Here is a 21,473-nt window from a genome sequence, read left to right as displayed (position 1 = left end):
ACGGGACAGGAGGGTGGACACCTGCCTCATCAGCCTGGACCAGGAGAAGGCTTTTGACAGGATATCGCACACACACATGATGGACGTTCTTTCCAAAATGGGGTTTGGGGAGGGAATCTGCAATTGGATCAAACTGCTCTCCACAAACATCAGTAGCACAGTCCAAAAAATTGGGTGGTAATCAGAAAGTTTCCAATCATATCTGGAGTCAGACAGGGCTGTCCTCTTTCCCCTCCCTTGTGTGTTTTCTGTATCGAACTCTTTGCTGAGTCTATTAGGAAGGATGCGAGCATAAGAGGGGTGACAATCCCAGGCAGTGGAGTCACTCAGGTCAAAGCCTCCCTGTACATAGATGATGTTGCTGTATTCTGATCGGATCCGCTGTCCATTCGCAGACTGATGAGCATCTGCGACCAGTTCGAACTGGATTCGGGAGCCAATGTTAACCATGGCAAGAGCGAGGCCATGTTCCTTGGGAACTGGGCTGACCGATCCTTTGTCCCCTTCACTGTCAGGTCAGACTACCTGAAGGTGCTGGGGATATGGTTTGTAAGGGCCGGGACGTGCACCAAAACCTGGGAGGAGCGAGTAGCCAGGGTACAACATAAACTGAGCATGTGGGAGCAGCGATCTCTCTCTATTATGGGTAAGAACCTGGTCATCAGGTGCAAGGTGCTCACGTTGTTGCTGTATGTGACGCAGGTCTGGCCCATACCCCACTCCTGCGCTGTGGCGGTCACCCGAACCATTTCCCACTTTATCTGAAGACGCAAAATGGACAGGGTCCGGAGGGACACGATGTTCAAACCTCTGGATAAAGGCGAAAAAATGTACTCAACGTCGCCCTCAACCTGATGGCCACCTTTGTATGTGGCTGCATCAAGCTGTGCGTAGAGCCCCAGTATGCAAACACCAAGTGTCACTACGTGCTGAGGTTCTATCTGACCCCGGTGTTGCGAAGGATAGATCTGGTCACATTGCCACGGAACGCTCCATTCAGTTGGACCGTGCCTTCGCGGAAATGTTTGTGTGGAAAAACACCTTTGACCACCAATCCATCAGGCAGTGGTCAGCACGGAATGTCCTCAAGTATATTTTTGGAAAAGTCTGGAAGAGGAAAGACCGGCGGGAAAGCTCAGTCCAAGGCCAAGTCTCGCTCCTCCCGGGCTGGACTGCAGTTCCTGGTGGGCCGTGTTCACAGGCTCCTGAGAAAGGGCAAATATGCTGAGCGTGTGGGTGCCGGAGCCCCGGTCTATCTGGCTGCTGTGCTCGAGTATCTGACTGCTGAAATCCTCGAGTTGGCCAGTAACGCGGCCCAGGACAACAGGAAGGCCCGCAACATCCTCAGAAACCTACAGCTGGCTGTCCAGAATGACGAGGAGCTCACCAAGCTGCTGGGAGGGGCGACCATCACTCAGGGCTGTGTGCTGCCTAATATCTAGGCCATGCTGCTGCCCAAGAAAACAACGTTCGCAGACCTCCAATCCTCTGGCACCTCCCCCATATTCAGTGAGGATTTGAAAATGATCCTCAGCGCATCCACTATTTCCTCCCTGGCTTCCTTTAACAACCTCAGATGCAAACCATCTGGCCCTGGTGATTTATTCATTTTGAAGGATGTCAGACTCTCTGGTACTTCCACTCTCATTATGCTTATCGTATCTAATATTTCACACTCCTCTTCTTTTCCTACAATGTCTGCATCATCCCTCTCCTTTGTGAAGGCAGAGACAAAAAACTCATTAAGAACCCCACCCACATCTTCTGGATCCACACAGAAGTTCCCTTGTACATCTCTGATAGGCCATAACCTTTCCTTAGTTTTTTTTTTATTTCCAAAATATACTTTATTCATAAAAATCTGTAAAAATTACATTGCCTAACAGTTTCCAAACAGCACCAAAAAATACAAACATTGCAAGGGAGATCAGTTTCCTTCAATACTGTCATGAGTTTCTTCCCAACCCTTCCGTTTCACAATTGTCATGTCAATTACAGTTTTACATTTGCAGCAATTCAGAATATTAACGATACAGTTAGAGGGGTTTCCCATGGATCCAGCCCCTCAGTCCAGCTTGGTGGGGGAACCTTACACTGTGGTCTTTCCCCATTGAGCCTTTGCTGCGGCTGCCCCAAGCTTTAGTGCGTCCCTCAGCACGTAGTCCTGGACCTTGGAATGTGCAGTCTGCAACATTCGGCGGTGGACAACTCTTTGCGCTGGAAGACCAGCAAGTTTCAGGCAGACCAAAGGGCGTCTTTCACCGAATTGATAGCCCTCCAGCAGCAGTTGATGTTTGTCTCGATGTGCGTCCCTGGGAACAGCCCGTCGAGCACAGACTCTTGTATACCCTTTCCTTAGTTATCCTCTTGCTCTTGATGGACTGATAAGACATCTTTGGGTTTCCTTCAAGTAGTTGTATCCAGTCCACATCCACCAAACCACCTCTCAGTTTTGTAAAATTTGCCTTCCCCCAATTTCGAACTTTTACTTTTCGAGCTGCCCTGCCATTACTTAGCTTTACAAACTCATTATTGCTCGTGTAATAAGTGTAATAAGTAGAATAATTTACCAGTTACTCACCGATCAGCTTCTTCCCCTGCACCATGGAGGCTGAAAAGGCAGAAAAGAAAAGAGAGACCAAAGAGCACCTCCTTCCCCTAGTCAGTGAAGTCCCTCACACATCAACTCACAGCTTTACACTCTGTCCAAACAGCACTTTCTAATTAGTAATTATTCATAAATTACACTAACTAAAACATTAGTAACCTGACCAATTACAAGGTAGCTATTTGAGGGTTTTGAAACAAAGAGCTTTTTTCCCTATCCTGATTTCAGGTCCCACTCTGGACACTTGCTTTTGATTCCAGGACACTGAGGGAAGGGTGCTGCCGAATATCCAGGCCGTGTTGCTGCCCAAGAAAACCAGCGCTCCGGGCACCAAAACCAAGTCAATCTGCCAGGATTTTATCAAATACCCAAAGGCTCTTTTCAGATCCACCCACAGTATCTGAAAGGGCTGATTACTGTCTGATGTCTGCTGTCCCCACACCTCTGTCTATCCCTCTTCATCTAGAACAACCAGTGTTATCTTCCATTCCTTTCACCATCATGAGTTTAACTCGCTTCTCCTTATAGACAGTCAGATATCAATGTAATAATGAAATGATCTGTGTCAGTGCTGGCCATTTCCCTGTCCTGATTTCAGACCCCACTCTGGACACTTGTTTCCCATTCCAGGACCTTCTTGTATTAATATTCAGCACCACCTGTCAGTCAGAAACTTGTCTCAATGAACCGATCCTTTTACTGAACTTCCAACTGCTGCTGTCTATTTCTCGAGGGAAAGAGCTGCTCACTGAATAAGGATGTGAGGGGAATGTAACCCGGCTGCTGGTGAGAAGGTCCGGTCTTCTCAATCAAAAGCCTTTTATTTTCACAGAAATAACTTGTTAAATACAAATCTGATTCCAACACGTCAATAACAGGACAGAATGGGAACCTTTTAAAAGGATGAAGCAACTATTTCAGTGGCTTCTCACTGTCCCCCTGAAGCCTGTGTGAAGGGGAATTACCAATAGTCTGTAATTTATTACTTCCACACCGAGTTTGAGTTATTTGTCGTGTGAAAGATTGCTGAACGGAGTCTTTTACTGTCAGTTACGGATGAGAAGTTGACAAAAATTGGCAAAATAAAGCTGTTCATAAAATAGCACCAGCAATTTGAGTCGGTAAAAGCAAAATTGTGTTTTAAAAGTATATTTAAACCACTACGGGAAAATAGATTTTTATGTACTTTTCCAGTCGATCACTTCTTTTCCATAGTGAAATTGGCGGCTTTCACAAATTCAAATATTGTGCCAGGTTGACAGGTTCAACCAATGATTTTTTGTATTTTGTGCTTCGAAGTTCTCTAATTGAATCATGCAGGTGAGTTAATGGCTGTGTGGCCTCATGGATAAGGCGTCTGACTTCGGTGTATTCTATGATGTTATCAGAAGATTGCGGGTTCGAGTCCCGCCACGGTCATTTTGACCCAAAGGGATTATGCAGGGCTTTGGGGATCGAGTCGGGGACTGAACAGATTGGAAGCCCGACACAGACTTAATGGGGCGAATGGCCTCCTCAGGTGTTGTCACTGACTTTATGAGAAGAGGGTGACCAATCAGAAGTGGGCTGGGGTTACAGCGGGCTCAAACTGCAGGAATTCCAGGACTCTGAATGACTGAGCTGAAACTGATCAGTTTCACTGCAGGAAACACCGTCTCGGGGGAAATAACATCACAAATAATTCCATTTGACTAATTATTCAATTATAAAACAATGGGCAGATGTGAAGGTGTGATGTTACTTTTCACTGTGAGGGGAGAATCCGCCATCTGGATAAATCAGCAACTTTATAACATCGTCTGTACGTTTGGAAAAGAAACGATGAAAACTCTCCCCATAACCCTGGTGCGGTGGAAAGGCTCAATTCAGAGATTGGAAGATAACGAGAGCACAACATAAATCATTAACCGATATTTCCGGCATAAAACACACCCCAGCTCCCGTTCCCAAGTCGCTGCTGTCCCTATGAGGCGGTGGGTGACTCTGAAAAGAGACTTTGTTTTGTGTTTCTGCAGGAAAACCACAAAGATCCTCCCAGGCAGTGAAACTCATCTTCCCAGAATCGCCATACCAGATTGAAACAGAAAACACAAAGACAGTGAGAAAGTTCCAGAGAGTTACTGAGCATTAAAACCAATGAAATAAACCAATTCTGGAGAGATGTTGGTGCAGCTTTTTCAGAGAGATTGTGGGTGGCTCTTAAAAGAGCCGTTGTGTTTTGAGTGTTTTCACTACATGGTGGAGTTTTACTTGGAGTTGATGTACTTGGTCACTCACTTTGTCCCTTCTCACATTCCGAGCGCTTTATTGGGTGGACATATTTATTCAGGCAGTTTCAACAGCTCAGCCGACATTGAGTCAGAAACCAGAAATGGGAGTACGGGACACAGACAAGGAATTGAGGCTGAACCTTTATAAATCTCACTGGTTATCGGCCTCAGCTAGAGCATTGTTTCTCATTCCATGTTTCATACTTTAGCAGGAATGGCAAGGCCTTAGAGAGGGTGCAGAGGAGATTTACTAGAATGCATCAGAGATGCAGGAATTCAGCTAATGTGGAAAGAATAGTGGTCTGGGGTGTGTGAAGCTGGGGTCCTTGTTCTTAGAGCAGAGATGTTAATGGGGCAGTTAATAGTTGTGTTCAACATTGTGAAGAGTTTTTATAAGAATAAAGAAGTTTGACTGCAATTAGACAGAGCCTTGGTGAGATCACACCTGGAGCACTGTGTACAGTTTTGGTTCCCCTTACCTAAGGAAGGATATACTTGCCTTAAAGGAAGTGTATCAAAGTGTCACTCGATTGCTTCCTGGGATGAGGGGATTGTCCTGTGAGAAGAGATTGAGTCGACGAGGCCGATATTCCCTAGAATCAACGGGTGGGAATCGGAAAGTTTGCCGATCCAATCTGGAGTCAGACAGGGCTGCCCTCTATCCCCTGTCTTGTTTGTTTGCTGTATTGAACCCTTTGCTGAGTCTATTCGGATGGATGCGAGCATAAGAGGGGTAACAATCCCAGGCAGCAGAGGCACTCAGGTTAAATCCTCCCTGTACATGGATGACGTCGCCGTCTTCTGTTCGGATCCGCTGTCCGTGCGCAGACTGATGAGCGTCTGCGACCAGTTCGAACTGGCCTCGGGAGCCAAAGTTAACCACCGCAAAAGCGAGGCCATGTTCTTTGGGAACTGGGCTGACCGATCCTTTGTCCCCTTCACCGTGAGGTCAGATTACCTGAAGGTGCTGGGGATATGGTTCGGAAGGGCCGGGGCGTGCACCAAAACCTGGGAGGAGCGAGTAGCCAAGGTACGACAAACGTTGGGCATGTGGGGGCAACGATCTCTCTCCATTGTGGGTGAGAACCTGGTCATCAGGTGCGAGGCGCTCACGTTGTTGCTCTACGTGGCGCAGGTCTGGCCCATACCCCACTCCTGCGCTGTGGCAGTCACCTGAGCCATTTTCTGCTTCATCTGGGGACCTAAAATGGACCGGGTCCGGAGGGACACGAAGTTCAAATCTCTGGACAAGGGCAGGAAAAATGTACCCAACGTGGCCCTCATCCTGATGACCACCTTCGTGTGCGGCTGCATCAAGCTGTGTGTAGACCTCCAGTGCACAAACTCCAAGTGTCACTACGTGCTGAGGTTCTATCTGTCCCCGGTGTTGCGAAGAATGTGCCTGGTCACATTGCCGCGGAACACTCCATGCAGTTGGGCCGTGCCGTACCACCTATCCTTCGTGGAGCAGTTTCTGCGGGAAAACACATTTGAGCACCGGTCCATCAGGCAGTGGTCTGCACTGAATGTCCTCAAGGCCCTACGGGAAAAGGAGACGGTGGATCCTGTTGGATGGGTCCCCGAGCAGACCGTCAAAGTCATTTGCCGAATGCCTCATCACCAGAACTTTCAAACAAGCACCAAGACGTAGCTTGGCTGGTGGTGAGAAGGGCCGTCCCCGTCGGATCCTTCATGCACACCCGAAGTCTCGCCCCCTCCGCACAGTGCCCCCGCGTTGGCTGTGGTGGGGAAGAGACGGTCGCCCACCTCCTCCCGGAATGTGCCTTTGCAAAGCAGGTGTGGAAAGAGATGCAGTGGTTTTTGTCAAGGTTCATCCCAAGCAGCTCTGTAACACAGGAGTCTGTGCTCTACAGGCTGTTCCCAGGGACGCACACCGAGACAAACATCAACTGCTGCTGGAGGACTATCAATTCGGTGAAAGACGCCCTTTGGTCTGCCCGAAACTTGCTGGTCTTCCAGCGCAAAGAGTTGTCCACCACCGAATGTTGCGGACTGGCACATTCCAAGGTCCAGGACTACGTGCTGAGGGACGCACTAAAGCTTGGGGAAGCCGCAGCAAAGGCTCAATGGGGAAAGACCACAGTGTAAGCTCCCCCCACCAAGCTGGACTGATGAGCTGGATCCATGGGAAACCCCTTGAACTGTATCGTTAATATTCTCAATTGCTGTAAATGTAAAACTGTAATTGGCATGACAATTGTGAAACGGAAGGGTTGTGAAGAAACTCATGACAGTATTGAAGGAAACTGATCTCCCTTGCAATGTTTGTATTTTTTGGTGCTGTTTGAAACTGTTTGGCAATGTAATTTTTGCAGATTTTTATGAATAAAGTATATTTTGGAAAAAAAAATATTCCTCAGTATTTAGAAGAGTGAGAGGTAATCTTACTGGCACCTAAAAATCTTAAGGGATTTAACAGGGTAAATGCTGGGAGGATGTTTCTTCTGGCTGGGGATCTAGAACTAGGGATCACAGTCTCAGTATAAATGGCTCAATCATTTAGGACTGAGAAGAGGAGAATTTTTTTTCACTCAAAGCATTGTGAATCTTTGGAATTCTCTACGCACAGTGGTTAGCACCGCAGCCTCACATCTCCAGTGACCTCGGTTCCGTTCAGGGTATTGCCTGTGCGGAGTTTGCAAGTTCTCTCTGTGACCGCGAGGGTTTCCGCCGGGTGCTCCAGTTTCCTCCCACAGCCAAAGACTTGCAGGTTGATAGGTAAATTGGCCATTGTAAATTGCCCCTAGTGTCGATAGGTGGTAGGAGAATGGTGGGAATGTGGTAGGGAACATGGGATGAATGTAGGATTAGTATAAATGGGTGGTTGTTGGTCGGCACAGACTCGGTGGGCCGAAGGGCCTGTTTCAGTGCTGTATCTCTCTGTGACTGTAGAGCTGTGGATGCTCAATCACTGGGTATATCCAAGAGAGAGATCGATAGGTTTTTGGATACTAAGGGAATCAAGGGATCTGTGCTAGTGTGGTCAGATGGAGTTGATGTAGGAGATCAGCTGTGATCTTATTGAATGGCAGAGCTATTTCGATGGGCCGAATGGCCTACTCCTATTTTTTATGTAAAGAACTGGACCATTAACCCGAGCTTCTCTTCGCCACAGTTGTTTCCGGTCTGGCTGAGTGTTTTCAGTATTTTAGGCTTTTTCTTTCTGTATTTCATCCTTTTCCCATTTGACTATTTGCTGTGAAACTTTCAGCGTTGTGCTCAATTCTTTGTGTCGTTGTGTTTTCTTTATTTGAAGTAAGGTAAATAGTATCCTGAAATGAATTTGCCAAATGGTTGGGCAAATTGTTACAACCAGTTTTTGATCAAGTTCTCCACATACACAGTGAAGGATTCCTTCACATTTGCGAAGACCATCCAGGACTTGCATATCGATAGCAATGCCGTGTCCATGTGTCATTTGACATTGCTAGCCTATTCACCAATGTACCACTTCAGGAAGCCATAGATATTTGCACTGCAGTGCTATATCATGGTGATCTAGACCCGTCACCATTGTGTGAATCCGTATTCATTGAACTTATGAACTCGGCAACTTGCACAGTTGAGTTCAGTTTTATTGACACCATGTATCGCTGGTGTTGCCATGGGATCCCCTCTAGGCCCAGCTCTCACAAACATCTTTGTTGGATTCCATGACAAACCTGTTTTTAAGGGAATGACACCTAACCTCCTACCTCTTGCATATTTCCAATCTGCAGATGATACGTTTGCTATATTTGAATCCGCAGCTGCATGAAATAATTTCCTTGCACGTCTTCATGGGCTCCATCCTACACTCAAATTCACCTTTGGAATGGAGCTCTCAAATGAGCTCCCTTTCCTTGATGTACTAGTTGTGAAATCTGCTAAGTGGTTCTCTACCACGGTCTACTGCAAACCTACCTTCACTGGTCAATACACGCGTTGGGATTATTACAGTTCCACGCGCTATAAGATTGGTCTTATCGACAACCTCATAAATAGGGCTGAGCCATTTGCTCACCATGCAAGCTTGATGCTGAAATAGGGCGAATCAAAGACATCCTGCATTACAATGGCTACACTGATCAGATCATTTCTCACTGTATATCACACAAACTTATAAACGGGCTGAAGGCCGTCATTTTGAGCCCTGAAAAGTGCCCAGTCTCCCTAAAATTACCCTGGAAGGGTAATATATCCCCAGTATTTGAGTAACAGGTGAAGCGAGCTGTTTCCTGCTGTTACTATGCAGGAGCAACAAGTGTGGTGTTCGCCACGAAGAGGATGCTGCTGTCAAGCAAAAGAGACGTCCTGCCTATCACACAAATAAGTAACGTGATATATGAATTTCAATACCAGTGTGATGCTAGGTTTCTAGACCGTACATCCCAAAACTGGCGGATTGTATCAAATAACATGTCCCTTCCGCTGTTCGCAATGGGCCCTACCCAACCAACCCGTACTTGCAAAACTCAAAACACAGTATCCAACATGAGATGTGATTCCACAATAGGACAACATTTGCTAAATAATTCTCAGTGTGCTAAGAATTACACTGACAACTGATTTGAGACTGTCAGCAGGGCTCGCAGTGTGGTGCATTGGTGTGTACTGTAAGCTGCATATATTAATACAGGGGGCCCTGTTCTTTGCAGACAGAAAGAACATGCACACATGTTGTGCCTGTTTCAGCTAAACAAAATAAGTGACAGCCATTCACTGGCTCATTCCACAGGGCAATGCCTCGACCAATCAGAGTCAAGCTGCCTGGTTTAAATTTCAAACAAAGCTGGGCAGTTATCTGTCAGTTACCATAAACTGGTGCATTCTGAATGGCAATGCCTCGACCAATCAGAGTTCACTTGCCAACCAATCAGCACTCTCTTCTCATACAGAAGAAAGTTGTTGTTTTCCCTTAAATTGGTATTCTTGCGGATTGCCCTGCTGAGTGCAAGACGAAAACAACTGGCTACCAAAGTTTGGACAACATGTCACTATTTTCACGAAATGATTACTTTTATTTTCAATATAAAATTATAAAGCAATATGAGTGTAACATTTACAGACAAATGCTATTACCTCACATTGCCTGATTCTTTCACACTGACAGACTATGTGAACTACTGTCCCGATTTTGCACTTCTCACTTCCAGTTAGCAAATGTCAGCAATCTGTGATACAGTGCAGTTTACAGACCAGACCGTCAATCACAACATGCAATAATTGTTCAGCTTATGTTGGACTGGTGGGATTTAGAAATACTAGGAATTGAGATGAGCTGTTATTGTATTTAATTATTTGTTTCATGGGATGTGGACGTCACCAGCCAGGCCAGCATTTATAGTCCATCCCTAATTGCTCATGAGAAGGTGGTGGTGAGCTTCCTTCTTGAACCACTGCAGTCCATGTGGGGTAGGTACACCCACAGTGCTATTAGGAAGGGAGTTCCAGGATTTTTACCCAGCGACAGTGAAGGAATGGCGATATAGTTCCAAGTCAGGATGATGTGTAGCTTGGAGGAGAACTTTCAGGTGGTGGTGTTCCCATGCATCTGCTGTCCTTCTCCTTCTAGGCAGTAGAGGATGTAGGTTTGGAAGGTGCTGCCTGAGTAGCCTTGGTGCATTGTTGCAGTGCATCTTGTCGATGGTACACACTGCTGCCACTGTACGTCAGTGGTGAAGGGAGTGAATGTTGTGGACGAGGTGCCAATCAAGCGTGTTGCTTTGTCCTGGATGGTGTCGAGCTTCTTGAATGTTGTTGGAGCTGCACCCATCCGGGCAAGTGGATAGTATTCCATCACACTCCAGACTTGTGCCTTGTAAATGGTGGACAGGCTTGGGGAGTCAGGAGATGAGTTACTCACCGCATGCTTCCTACCCTCTGACCAGCTCATGTTGTCACACTATTTATAAGGCTACTCCAGTTCAGTTTCTGGTCAATGGGAACCCCTAGGAAGTTGATAGTGGGGGATTCAGCGATCGTAATGCCGTTGAATGTCAATGGGAGATCGTTAGATTCTCTCTTGTTCGAGATGGTCATTGCCTGGCACTTGTGTGGAGCGAATGTTACTTGCCACTTGTCAGCCCAAGCCTGGATATTGTCCAGGTCTTGCTGCATTTCTACATGGACCTCTTCAGTATCTGAGGAGTCGCGAATGGTGCTAAATTTTGCAATCATCAGTGAACATCCCCACTTCTGACCTTATGATTGAAGGAAGGTCACTGATGAAGGAGTGAAGAAGGTTGGGCCGAGGATACTACCCGGAGGAACTCCAGCAGTAATGTCCTGGAGCTGAGATGATTGACCTCCAACAATCACAACCATTTTCCTTTGTGCTCGGTACGATTCCAACCAGTGGAGAGTTTTCCTCTTGATTCCCATTGACTCCAGTTTTGCTCTGGCTCCTTGATGCCATACTCAGTCAAATGCTACCTTGATGTCAAGGGCAGACACTCTCACCTCACCTCTTGAGTTCAGCTCTTTTGTCCTTGTTCGAACCAAGGCTGTAATGAGGTCAGGAGCTGAATGGCCCTGGCGGAACCCAACTGAGCGTCACTGAACAGGTTATTGCAAAGCAAGTGCCCCGTCGATGACATCTTCCATCACTATACTGATGATTGAGAGTAGACTGATGAGGCAGTAATTGGCTGGGTTGGAATTGTCCTGCTTTTTGTGTACAGGACATACCTGGGCAATTTTCCACATTGCCGGGTAGATGCCAGTATTGTACCTGTACTGGAACAGCTTGGCTAGGGGCGCGGCAAGTTCTGGAGCACAGGTCTTCAGTACTATTGCTGGAATATTGTCAGGGCCTGTTGCCTTTGCTGTATCCAGTGCCTTCAGTCGTTTCTTGATATCACGTTGAGTGAATCGAATTAGCTGAAGACTGGCATCTGTGATGCTGGGGACTTGAGAAGGAGGCCGAGATGGATCATCAACCCGGCACTTCTGGTTGAAGATTGTCGCAAATTCTCCATCCTTGTCTTGCTCTGATGTGCTGGGCTCCCCCATCATTGAGGTTTTGGATATTTGTGGAGCCACCTCCTCCTGTTGGTTGTTTAATTGTCCACCACCATTCATCATTGGATGTGGCAGGGTGTAGATCTGATCCGTTGGTTGTGGGATCACTTAGCCCTGTCTATTACATGCTGCTTCTGCTGTTTGGCATGAAAGTAGTCCTGGGCTGTAGCTTCATCAGGCTGACGCCTCATTTCAAGGTATGCCTGGTGCTTATCCTGGCATGCCCTCCTGCACTCTTCATTGAATTAGGGTTGATCCCCCAGCTTGTTGGTAATGTTAGAGTGGGGGAATATGCCGGGCCATGAGTTTATAGAATGTGGTTGACTGCAATTCTGCTGCTGCTAATGGTCCACAGCACCTCATGGATGCCCAGTTATACATTGCTAGATCTGTTCAAAATCTATCCCATTTAGCACAGTGGTAGTGGCACACAACACGATAGAGGGTATCCTCAATGTGAAGACGGGACATCATCTCCACAAGGACTGTGCAGTGGTCACTCCTACCAATACTGTCATGGACTGATGCATCTGCGGCAGGCAGATTGGTGAGGATGAGGTCAAGTATGTTTTTCCCTCTTGTTAGTTCCCTCACCACCTACTGCAGACCCAATCGAGCAGCTGTGTCCATTGGGACTTGGCCAGCATGGTCAGTAGTGGTGCTACCGAGCCACTCATGGTGATGGACATTGAAATCCCCCAGCCAGACTACATTCTGTGCCCTTGCCACCCTCAGTGCTCCCTCCAAGTGGTGTTCATCAGTCTCTCGCGGTCTCTTGCTGGTTTGCTCAGTACCTTTCTGTCTGTTCATTTCTGAGTCCTGATAATCTCTTCCTGGTTTTCTGTGTGTCTTTCTCTGCCTGCCTCATTGTCGGTGCTGTTACTCGGTGTCCTTGTGTCATTGCGCAGTGAGGGTGAGTCCGTCAGCACGTGTGTTGCTGAGTCCGGGATTCTTGAGAAATCTGACTGCAATCCTATTTTTATAAAAACATTGGGGAAATAACACAAACAGTTCACTTTCAAAACATCAAGTATTTACCCATAATAACAAGATGCTTCCGAAGGCACTCGATTGCAATCAGATTCTTCCTTCTCGTGAACACATCAATCAGTAACAAATCACTTTTGCTCACACGAACACAAGCTGCAAACACGGACCAGCCGAGTCTCTCCCACTTTGTCAACCTCTTCCTGCAGAGCCTCCTTTCCACCACCAGATGGTGATGTTGGCCACAATAAAACCAGGACAAATGGTCACAGTGAGGAGACGGTCAGTAACAGAAAATGAAACAATAACAGGGAAAACCTTTACACAACAACAGGGTACATCTTTACACAACAGAAAACATATTTACACACTACGAAATACCTTTAGACAACAGGGAGAATACAATCATACAAATGCCTTGTTTCTCCATCTCAGTCTCGTTGTCTCTCTCTCTCTGTCCCTCACTTTTGCTTCCTCACAGTCTATTCTTGGTTTTCTATGTGTTTTTCTCTCTGTCCCGTTGTCGATGGTGTTACTCAGAGTCCTTGTAACATTGTGTAGCCAGGCTGAGCCTCCCAACACCTGTGTTGCTGCAATAAAAACAGAAAATGCTGGAAATGCTCAGTTGGTCTGGCAGCATCTGTGCAGAGAGAAACAGTTAACAGTTCATGTCTGTTTCGTTAGTTCACATTAACTTTGTTCTCTCTCCACAGATGCTGCCAGACCTGCTGACTATTTCAAGCATTTTCTGTTTATGTTTCAGATTTCCAGCATCCGCAGTATTTTGCTTTTGTACGTGTGTTGCTATGTCTGGGACTGTTTGAGTGCAATGCTATTGCTTTATAAACAGCGTTGAAACAAACATGTATCTCGTTAACACACAGCACTAATACACAGCTGGATATAAACAGCAGCCTGCAGCAGAGGGCGCAGTGGAAGTTTATTAACACAAATAATTCACCAACACAATATTTACTGCTATCCCCAATCACACCACACTTCATCTTAACACGTTTTACTCTTTATTTACATCAACTTCTTCCTTCCAGTAAACACTTCAGTTTGGAACACAGCTTCCAAATCACCTTTATTCACAAACACGAACACACATCAGCCCAGACTTTCCCCTTTCTGTCAACCCATTCCTGCATCACTGCCTCTCCAGCAACAGTTGTTGCGAGAATCATACAATCATAGAATGGCTGCAGCACAGAAGGAGGCCATTCGGCCTGTCGAACCCGTGCTGTCTCTCTGTTGGAGCAACTCACCTCATTTCACTCCCCAGTCAGTTCAATTTTGGAGGTGGGAAAACTTCTCGAAAGAATAATTTGGGACAAAATTAATAGTCCCATGGACAAATGTGGGTTAATTCAAGAAAGCCAGCATGGATTTCTAAACGGAAAATCATGTTTAACTGTCCTGCTGTAGTTTTTTGATGAGGTAACAGAGGGTTGATGAGGGCAATGCTGTTGATGTGGTGTACATGGACTTTCAAAAGGTCTGGCAGCATCTGAAAGATCACTGACCTGAAACGTTAACTTTGCTTCTCTCTGTACAGATGTTGCCTGACCTGCTGAGTATTTCCAGCATTTCTTGTTTTCATTATGGCACAGAGTTCCCTTTTCAAACTTACAGAATTAACCACAATAATGTACTCTGAGATTCAAGTTAAATATCAGCCCAATATTTACACACATTATGAGTTTATAAGTTTCAGTATTAATTCCCATAGTGCATCCTGACATATACATTAGATATAACATAACATAAGAACAGAAGAAATAGGAGCAGGAGTAGGCCATTCGGCCCCTCAAGCCTGCCTCGCCATTCAGTAAGATCATGGCTGATCTGCCCCAGACCTCAACTCCTCTTTCATGCCAGCTCTTCATAGCCCTCAACTCTCCAATATTTCAAAAATCTATTTACATCCTCTTTAAATACTTTCAGTGATTTAGCCTCCAATACTGTCTGGGGTAGAGAATTCCAGACATTCACTACCCACTGAGAGAAGAAATTCCTTTGCATCTCAGTTTAAATGAGTGTCCCCTTATTCTGTAACTATGTCGCCTAGTTTGGGATTCCCCCACTAGTGGAAACATTTTCTCAACATCTACCCTGTTAATAAAAACAAGAAATGCTGGAAATACTCAGCAGGTCTGGCAGCATCTGTGAAGAGAGAAGCAGAGTTAATGTTTCAGGTCAGAGACCCTTCTTCACCCTGTTAAGCCCCCTCAGAATCTTGTACGTATCAAAAAGATCACCCCTCATTCTTCTAAACACGAATGAATAACCTGTTTAGCCGTTCTTGATAAGTCAACCCCTTCATCCCAGGAATCAGCTGAGTGAATCTCTTTTGAACTCCTCCAATGCCAGTACATCCTTTCTTAAGTCTAAATCTCAAGTGCGATATCAGATTGAGAGAATCTGAAAGATAGTATAACCTGAGATCCAAACTGATAATTCAGTTTAAAACTCCCCCGGATTGTGAAACTAAAAGATACAATAGCAATTCAATTTGTATAGACTGTGCGTTGGATCACATTCCAGACCTCATCCAGTATCAGACTGGAAGATACTGTAGCAATTCCATTAGTGCAGACTCAGCTCTACATTACAGAGCAGGGAACATATTTAAACAACCGGGACCACTTTTACACAAGATGGATCATATTTACACAACAGAGAAGATCTTTACCCAACAGGGAACCATTTTACACAATAACAGAGAACATCTTCACACAACAGCGAATACAGTAACACAACAGAGAACATATTACACAGCAGGAAATATCTTTAAAAGAACACAGGGAACATCCTTACACAACAGAGAACACAATTACATAAAACATCAGTCTTTCGCTGTCTCTTGCTGGTTTCCTCAGTACCTTTCTCTGTCTGTTCCTTTCTGGGTCCTGATAATATCTTCCTGGTTTTCTGTGTCTTTCTCTGTCTGTTCCTTTCTGAGTCCTGATAATCCCTTCCTGGTTTTCTGTGTGTCTTTCTCTGCCTGCCTCATTGTCGGTGCTGTTACTCAGTGTCCTTGTGTCATTGTGCAGTGAGGGTGAGTCCGTCAGCACGTGTGTTGCTGAGTCCGGGATTCTTGAGAAATCCCACCGCAATCCTATTTTTATAAAAACATTGGGGGAAATGAACATATTTCACTAACGGGCAGCTAAAAATGAAGTCAGCAGTTAGCAGAGTGGCGCAGCGGAAGCGTGCTGGGCCCATAACCCAGAGGTCGATGGATCGAAACCATTCTCTGCTATTTATGTTTGGTAGTAACACCAACTGTTCACTTTCAAAATATCAAGTGTTTCCCCACAATAACAAGATGCGCTCGATTGCAATCAGCTTTTTCCTTCTAGTGAACACATCAATCAGCAACAAATCACTTTTGCTCACACGAACACAAGCTGCAAACACGGACCAGCCGAGTCTCTCCCACTTTGTCAACCCCTTCCTGCAGAGTCTCCTCTCCACCAACAGATGGTGATGTTGGCCACAAGAAAACCAGGACAAATGGTCACAGTGAGGAGACGGTCAGGAACAGAAAATAAAACAATAACAGGGAAAACCTTTACACAACAACAGGGTACATCTTTACACAACAGAAAACATATTTACACAACAGGAAATACCTTTAGACAACAGGGAGAGCACAATCATACAAATGCCTTGTTTCTCCATCTCAGTTTCGTTGTCAGTCTCTCTCTCTCCGTTCCTCACTTTTGCTTCCTCACAGTCTATTCGTTTTCTGTGTGTTTTCCTCTCTGTCTCGTTGTCGATGGTGTCACTCAGCGTCCTTGTAACATTGCGTAGCCAGGCTGAGCCTCCCAACACCTGTGTTATAGAACATAGAACAGTACAGCACAGTACAGGCCCTTTGGCCCACGATGATGTGACGAAACTTTAACCTACTCTAAGATCCAGGGACCCGGGTTTGATTCCGGGTACTGCCTGTGTGGAGTTTGCAAGTTCTCCCTGTGTCTGCGTGGGTTTTCTCCGGGTGCTCCGGTTTCCTCCCACAAGCCAAAAGACTTGCAGGTTGATAGGTAAATTGGCCATTATAAATTGTCACTAGTATTGGTAGGTGGTAGGGAAATATAGGGACAGGTGGGGATGTTTGGTAGGAATATGGGATTAGTGTAGGATTAGTATAAATGGGTGGTTGATGTTCGGCACAGACTCGGTGGGCCGAAGGGCCTGTTTCAGTGCTGTATCTCTAATCTAAGATCAAAACTACCTACATACCCTTAATTCTACTATCATCCATGTACCTATCCAAGAGACGCTTAAATGTCCCTAATGTATCTGCTTCTACTACCACCGCTGGCAGTGCATTCCATGCACCCACCACTCTCTTGTGGTGGGTTAATATAACCCGGGACTTTTGCTGCTGAAATGAATTCTGCAAGGTCCCAGCAAACACACCGGCTCCCTCCTTTCTCCCCTCTTTCTACCGGATTGTTTTACCAGGAGGGGCTCAATAATAACAAACCCCCTGCAGGGAATGACCGCAAATTGAGCATCTAAATGGGGCAAGTGGGCAGCTTTCTGGGTTCTAGGTTCCCCCTACCCCGCCCCTCCCTCCCTCCAGTCCAAGCCCCTCTTCACTTTCTTTGGGACTTTGATGAGGGTGAAATGGGGAAAGTTCCCATTGATGTTTGAATGCTGAATTGCTGCAAAGATCTGCGCACGCGCGGTGTTGCTCCGCCCCCTGTGGGACGTCACAATGAGGAGTGGAGCGCATGCGCATCCTTTCCCCAACCCAGTCTGTGAGGCCATTCACTCAATCAGGGGAAGATGCTTTAAATCAGCTGCTAATGGAGACTTCCCGGGCCCGGGGGAAGGGAACAAACAGCATCTGCTTCCAGCAGCCACTGCTTTGGGAGCGTGTCTGCAGATGTGCTCAGAGATTAGCATTGAGTGGTGGGAAGTTGAGGGGGAGTCGGGGAGTGTTTGCAACAGACACTGTGGAGCAGGAGCTGCTCCCGGAACATGGAGTGAGCCGGGGACACGGGGAAGGGAGAGTTCATTCTCGGACAGTGTCTGTACAGGCTCAGGGAGACACAATGGGAAGAAATCACTATTGAAAATCACTGACAATTTTACCACCCAAAGGAGAGGGAATTTTCCTGCTTTAGTTCCAGTCTCTCACTGTTTGTTGGATCGTGAACAGTGGCGGAAAAATAGCCGCAAAATAACGAGCGTTTATTGCAGACACCAGGTGAGAAGTGTGAAAGGCATGTTTTAAATAGTGGCTGCTTGTTTTCAGTTGAAATAGAAATGTGACTGTGTAAAGGTCACTGCTCTATCGGACAGTCCCAGTCATTGAGCAGTGCAGGGCTTGTGTTGTTTCTGAATGTCACAAACGTGTTGTAAAACCACTGCAAACACCTGGTAAACAGAAGCTGAATACTGCAGTACTGCAGTGGAGTCAGACACTGACACTGTTTGTGTTCTTGGTTTTCATTTTGTGATTGTTCATAATGATTATTATTGGGACGATTACATTGATCGCTTTTGTATCTTCTATCTCACCAGTTCTTTCATTCCTGCAGGAAAATACATGAAGGAACCTGACTGGATGTGGTGATTCTTGGACACAAGGAAAAGTGCAGCGAGCTCGTTCCAACACACAGTCGGTACAGGATCACTCCCAAAGCACAGAGATACTGCCAGCTCATCAGTTCCACTGGAACAAACAAAAGAAGTAGTCAGACAGACACTGATCCCAAAGTCGAGAGACACATTTTCAATCCAACAGTCAAACAACAGCAGGAGAGACAGAAGTTGTTTCCATTTCACTCCAATTCAATACAGCTGACAGGTTGATACATCAATCACAGTCCAAAAACAAACCCATCATTAGATCTAAATAAACTCTGTCACCATGGTTACATTTTAAATATAAACCTTGAAACAGAACAGACAAAATTTGCATGATTGAAAGGTACAGAATGAATGCAAGGAGGCTTCAAGGGGATTTGGACAGGCTAAGGGAATGGGCAAGAACATGGCAGATGGAATATAATGTGAATAAGTGTGAATTTCTCCACTTTGGGAGAATAAACAGAAAGACAGAGTATTTCTTAAATGGTGAGAGGTTGAGAAGTGTCGATGTCCAAAGGTACCTGGGTGTCCTTGTTCATGAGACACTAAAAGCTAGTGTGCAGGTGCAGAAAGCAATTAGGAAGGCAAATGGTATGTTGGCTTCATTGAAAGGGGATTTGAGTACATGGTCAAAGATGTATTGCTTCAATTGTATAAAGTCTGGCTGAGACTGCACCTGGAATATTCTGTACTATTTTGGTTTCCTTATTGAAGGAAGGATAGACTTGTCACAGAGGGAGTGCAACAGAGATTCACCGGACTAATCCCCTGGGATGGTGGGATTGTCTTATGATGAGAGACTGCAGAAACTGGGCCGAAATTCTCTGGAGTTTCGAAGAATGAAAGGTGATCTCATTGAAACTTACAAAATTCTTACAGGGTGTGACAGGGTAGATATGGATAGGATGTTTCCTCTGTCTGGTGAGTCTAGAACAAGGGGACACAGACTCAGAATAAGGGCAGGCCATTTGAGACTGAGATGAGCAGGAATTTCTTTACTCAGTGGGTGGGAAATCTGTGGAATTCTTTATCCCAGTGGGCTGTGGAAGATCAATCATTGAACATATTCAAGACAGAAATCGATAGATTTCTAAATACTAACAAGATCAAGGGATATGGAGATAGCAGGGAAAATGGCGTAGAGGTAGATGATCAGTCACGATCTGTTTGAATGTTGGAGCAGGCTTGATGGGCTGAATGGCCTAATGCCCCTATTTCCTATCATCCTTTGAATCCCAATAATGTACATTGGAACGTTAGACCAAGTTATGCATTACATACCAGTTCAAAAATCCAACAGAGATTAAGACTGAAAGATACAGTATCAATTCCATTACTACAAAATGAAGGACTTGGAGCTTGCAGAACAGACCATGTATAAGATTGAAAGTTATATTTTCATTCGCAATCGTTTTCACAGAGCTAAATATTAAATACCAATCCACAACTTGTGCAGGACTACCAAATAAAACCGACAACTGTAAAATACAGTTAATCCATATTTTAAATTAAACACAAGGCAAACAAATATTGATACATTAAGAGAGTGGGAAACAGTGAGAGCAGAATGGAGCATCAAGAGCCCAGGAGAGAGAGGGAGCAAGAGTTCACTCGGAGAGCAGGGAACAGCGAGAGCAATCGTCAAAAAAGGCAAAGGAATCCACAATTAATGGGAAAACACTGAATGGTGTAGAGGAAGTGAGGGACGTTGGAGTGAATGTCCACAGATTCCTGAAGTAGCAGTCCAGGTCAACAAGGTGGTTCAGCAGGTATATGGAATCCTTTCCTTTATTAACTGAGTTATAGAATATAAGGGTGATCTGGGTGTCCATGTCAATAAGTCACTGACAGCTAACATGCAGGTGCAGCAAGCAATTAGGAAGGCTAATAGTATGTTAGCCTTTATCACAAGAGGATTTGAGTACAGGAGTAGTGAATTCTTGCTTCAATTGTATAGAACCCTGGTTAGACCGCACTTGGAGTACTGTGTACAGTTTTGGTCTCCTTACCTTAGGCAGGATATTATTGCCATGGAGGGAGTTCAACGAAGGTTCATCAGACTTGTTCCTGGGATTGTGGGATTGTCCTATGAAGAGAGATTGTGGAAACTGGGGCTGTCTTCTCTAGAGTTTTGAAGAATGAGAGGTGATCCCATTGAAACCCACAAAATACTTAAAGGACAGTCAGGGTAGATGCAGCTAAGATGTTTCACCTGGTTGGGGAGTCGAAAATCAGGGGACACAATTTCAAAATAAGGGGGAAGCCACTTAGGACAGAGATGAGGAGAAATGTTGTTACTCAGAGGGTTGTGAATCTTTGGAATTCTCTACCCCAGAGGGCTGTGGAAGCTCAGTCGTTGAGTATGTTTAAAGCAGAGATTGACAGATTTGTAAATACAAATGACATAAGGGAATATGAGGAAAGTGTGGGAAAAAGGGCATTGAAGTGGATGTTCAGCCAAGATCATATTGAATGGCGGGGCAGTCTCGATGGGCTGAATGGCCGACTCCTGCTCCGATGTTTCGATGTTCCTAACTCCACATTATCGATGAGACACAGCCTCAGGCCGACTTGTCGGGTGGTGCAAACAGATAACACTGATTCTGATCTTCACCAGAACAGAGACTGAGATGTAACATTGATCATCAAACAGACTGTGAGAGAATACAACAGAATAAAACACATGGAGAGACACTGTGGAATAACAAATAGATTTGATTGGAATGTTGAATTTTGATTGGAATGGATAAAACACCAGAAACAGCAGATTAAATTGGGATTCTCATCATTATTTTGATCTGAGACAGAAAAGAGAAACTGATGGGAAGAAGGAAGAATGGAACTGTTCAGTTTTTTTGAGTTTTTCACTCACCCATGAAAGCTGATTAAAAAAAGATGCAAATAACAGAGAATTTCACCAAAAAGGGAGATTAAATGCTGCCGAAACCTTGGATCGAAGGATGCCCCCAACA

General features: G+C 45.4%; 2 non-coding genes across 2 annotated transcripts; both read left to right on the top strand.

Moving 5' to 3' along the window:
• Positions 1 to 3,938: 3,938 nt before the first annotated feature.
• Positions 3,939 to 4,027, top strand: trnar-ucg (transfer RNA arginine (anticodon UCG)). Its single transcript is given in 2 exon segments — positions 3,939 to 3,975; positions 3,992 to 4,027. It is a non-coding gene; the product is annotated as a tRNA-Arg (tRNA).
• A 12,054-nt stretch (positions 4,028 to 16,081) lies between these two features.
• Positions 16,082 to 16,153, top strand: trnam-cau (transfer RNA methionine (anticodon CAU)). Its single transcript has one exon. It is a non-coding gene; the product is annotated as a tRNA-Met (tRNA).
• The last annotated feature ends 5,320 nt before the right edge of the window (positions 16,154 to 21,473 follow it).

Source organism: Heterodontus francisci, unplaced genomic scaffold (genome assembly GCF_036365525.1).
Source record: "Heterodontus francisci isolate sHetFra1 unplaced genomic scaffold, sHetFra1.hap1 HAP1_SCAFFOLD_221, whole genome shotgun sequence".
In the NCBI taxonomy this organism is placed as follows: domain Eukaryota; kingdom Metazoa; phylum Chordata; class Chondrichthyes; order Heterodontiformes; family Heterodontidae; genus Heterodontus; species Heterodontus francisci.
This window is presented reverse-complemented; position numbering and strand designations above follow the sequence as displayed.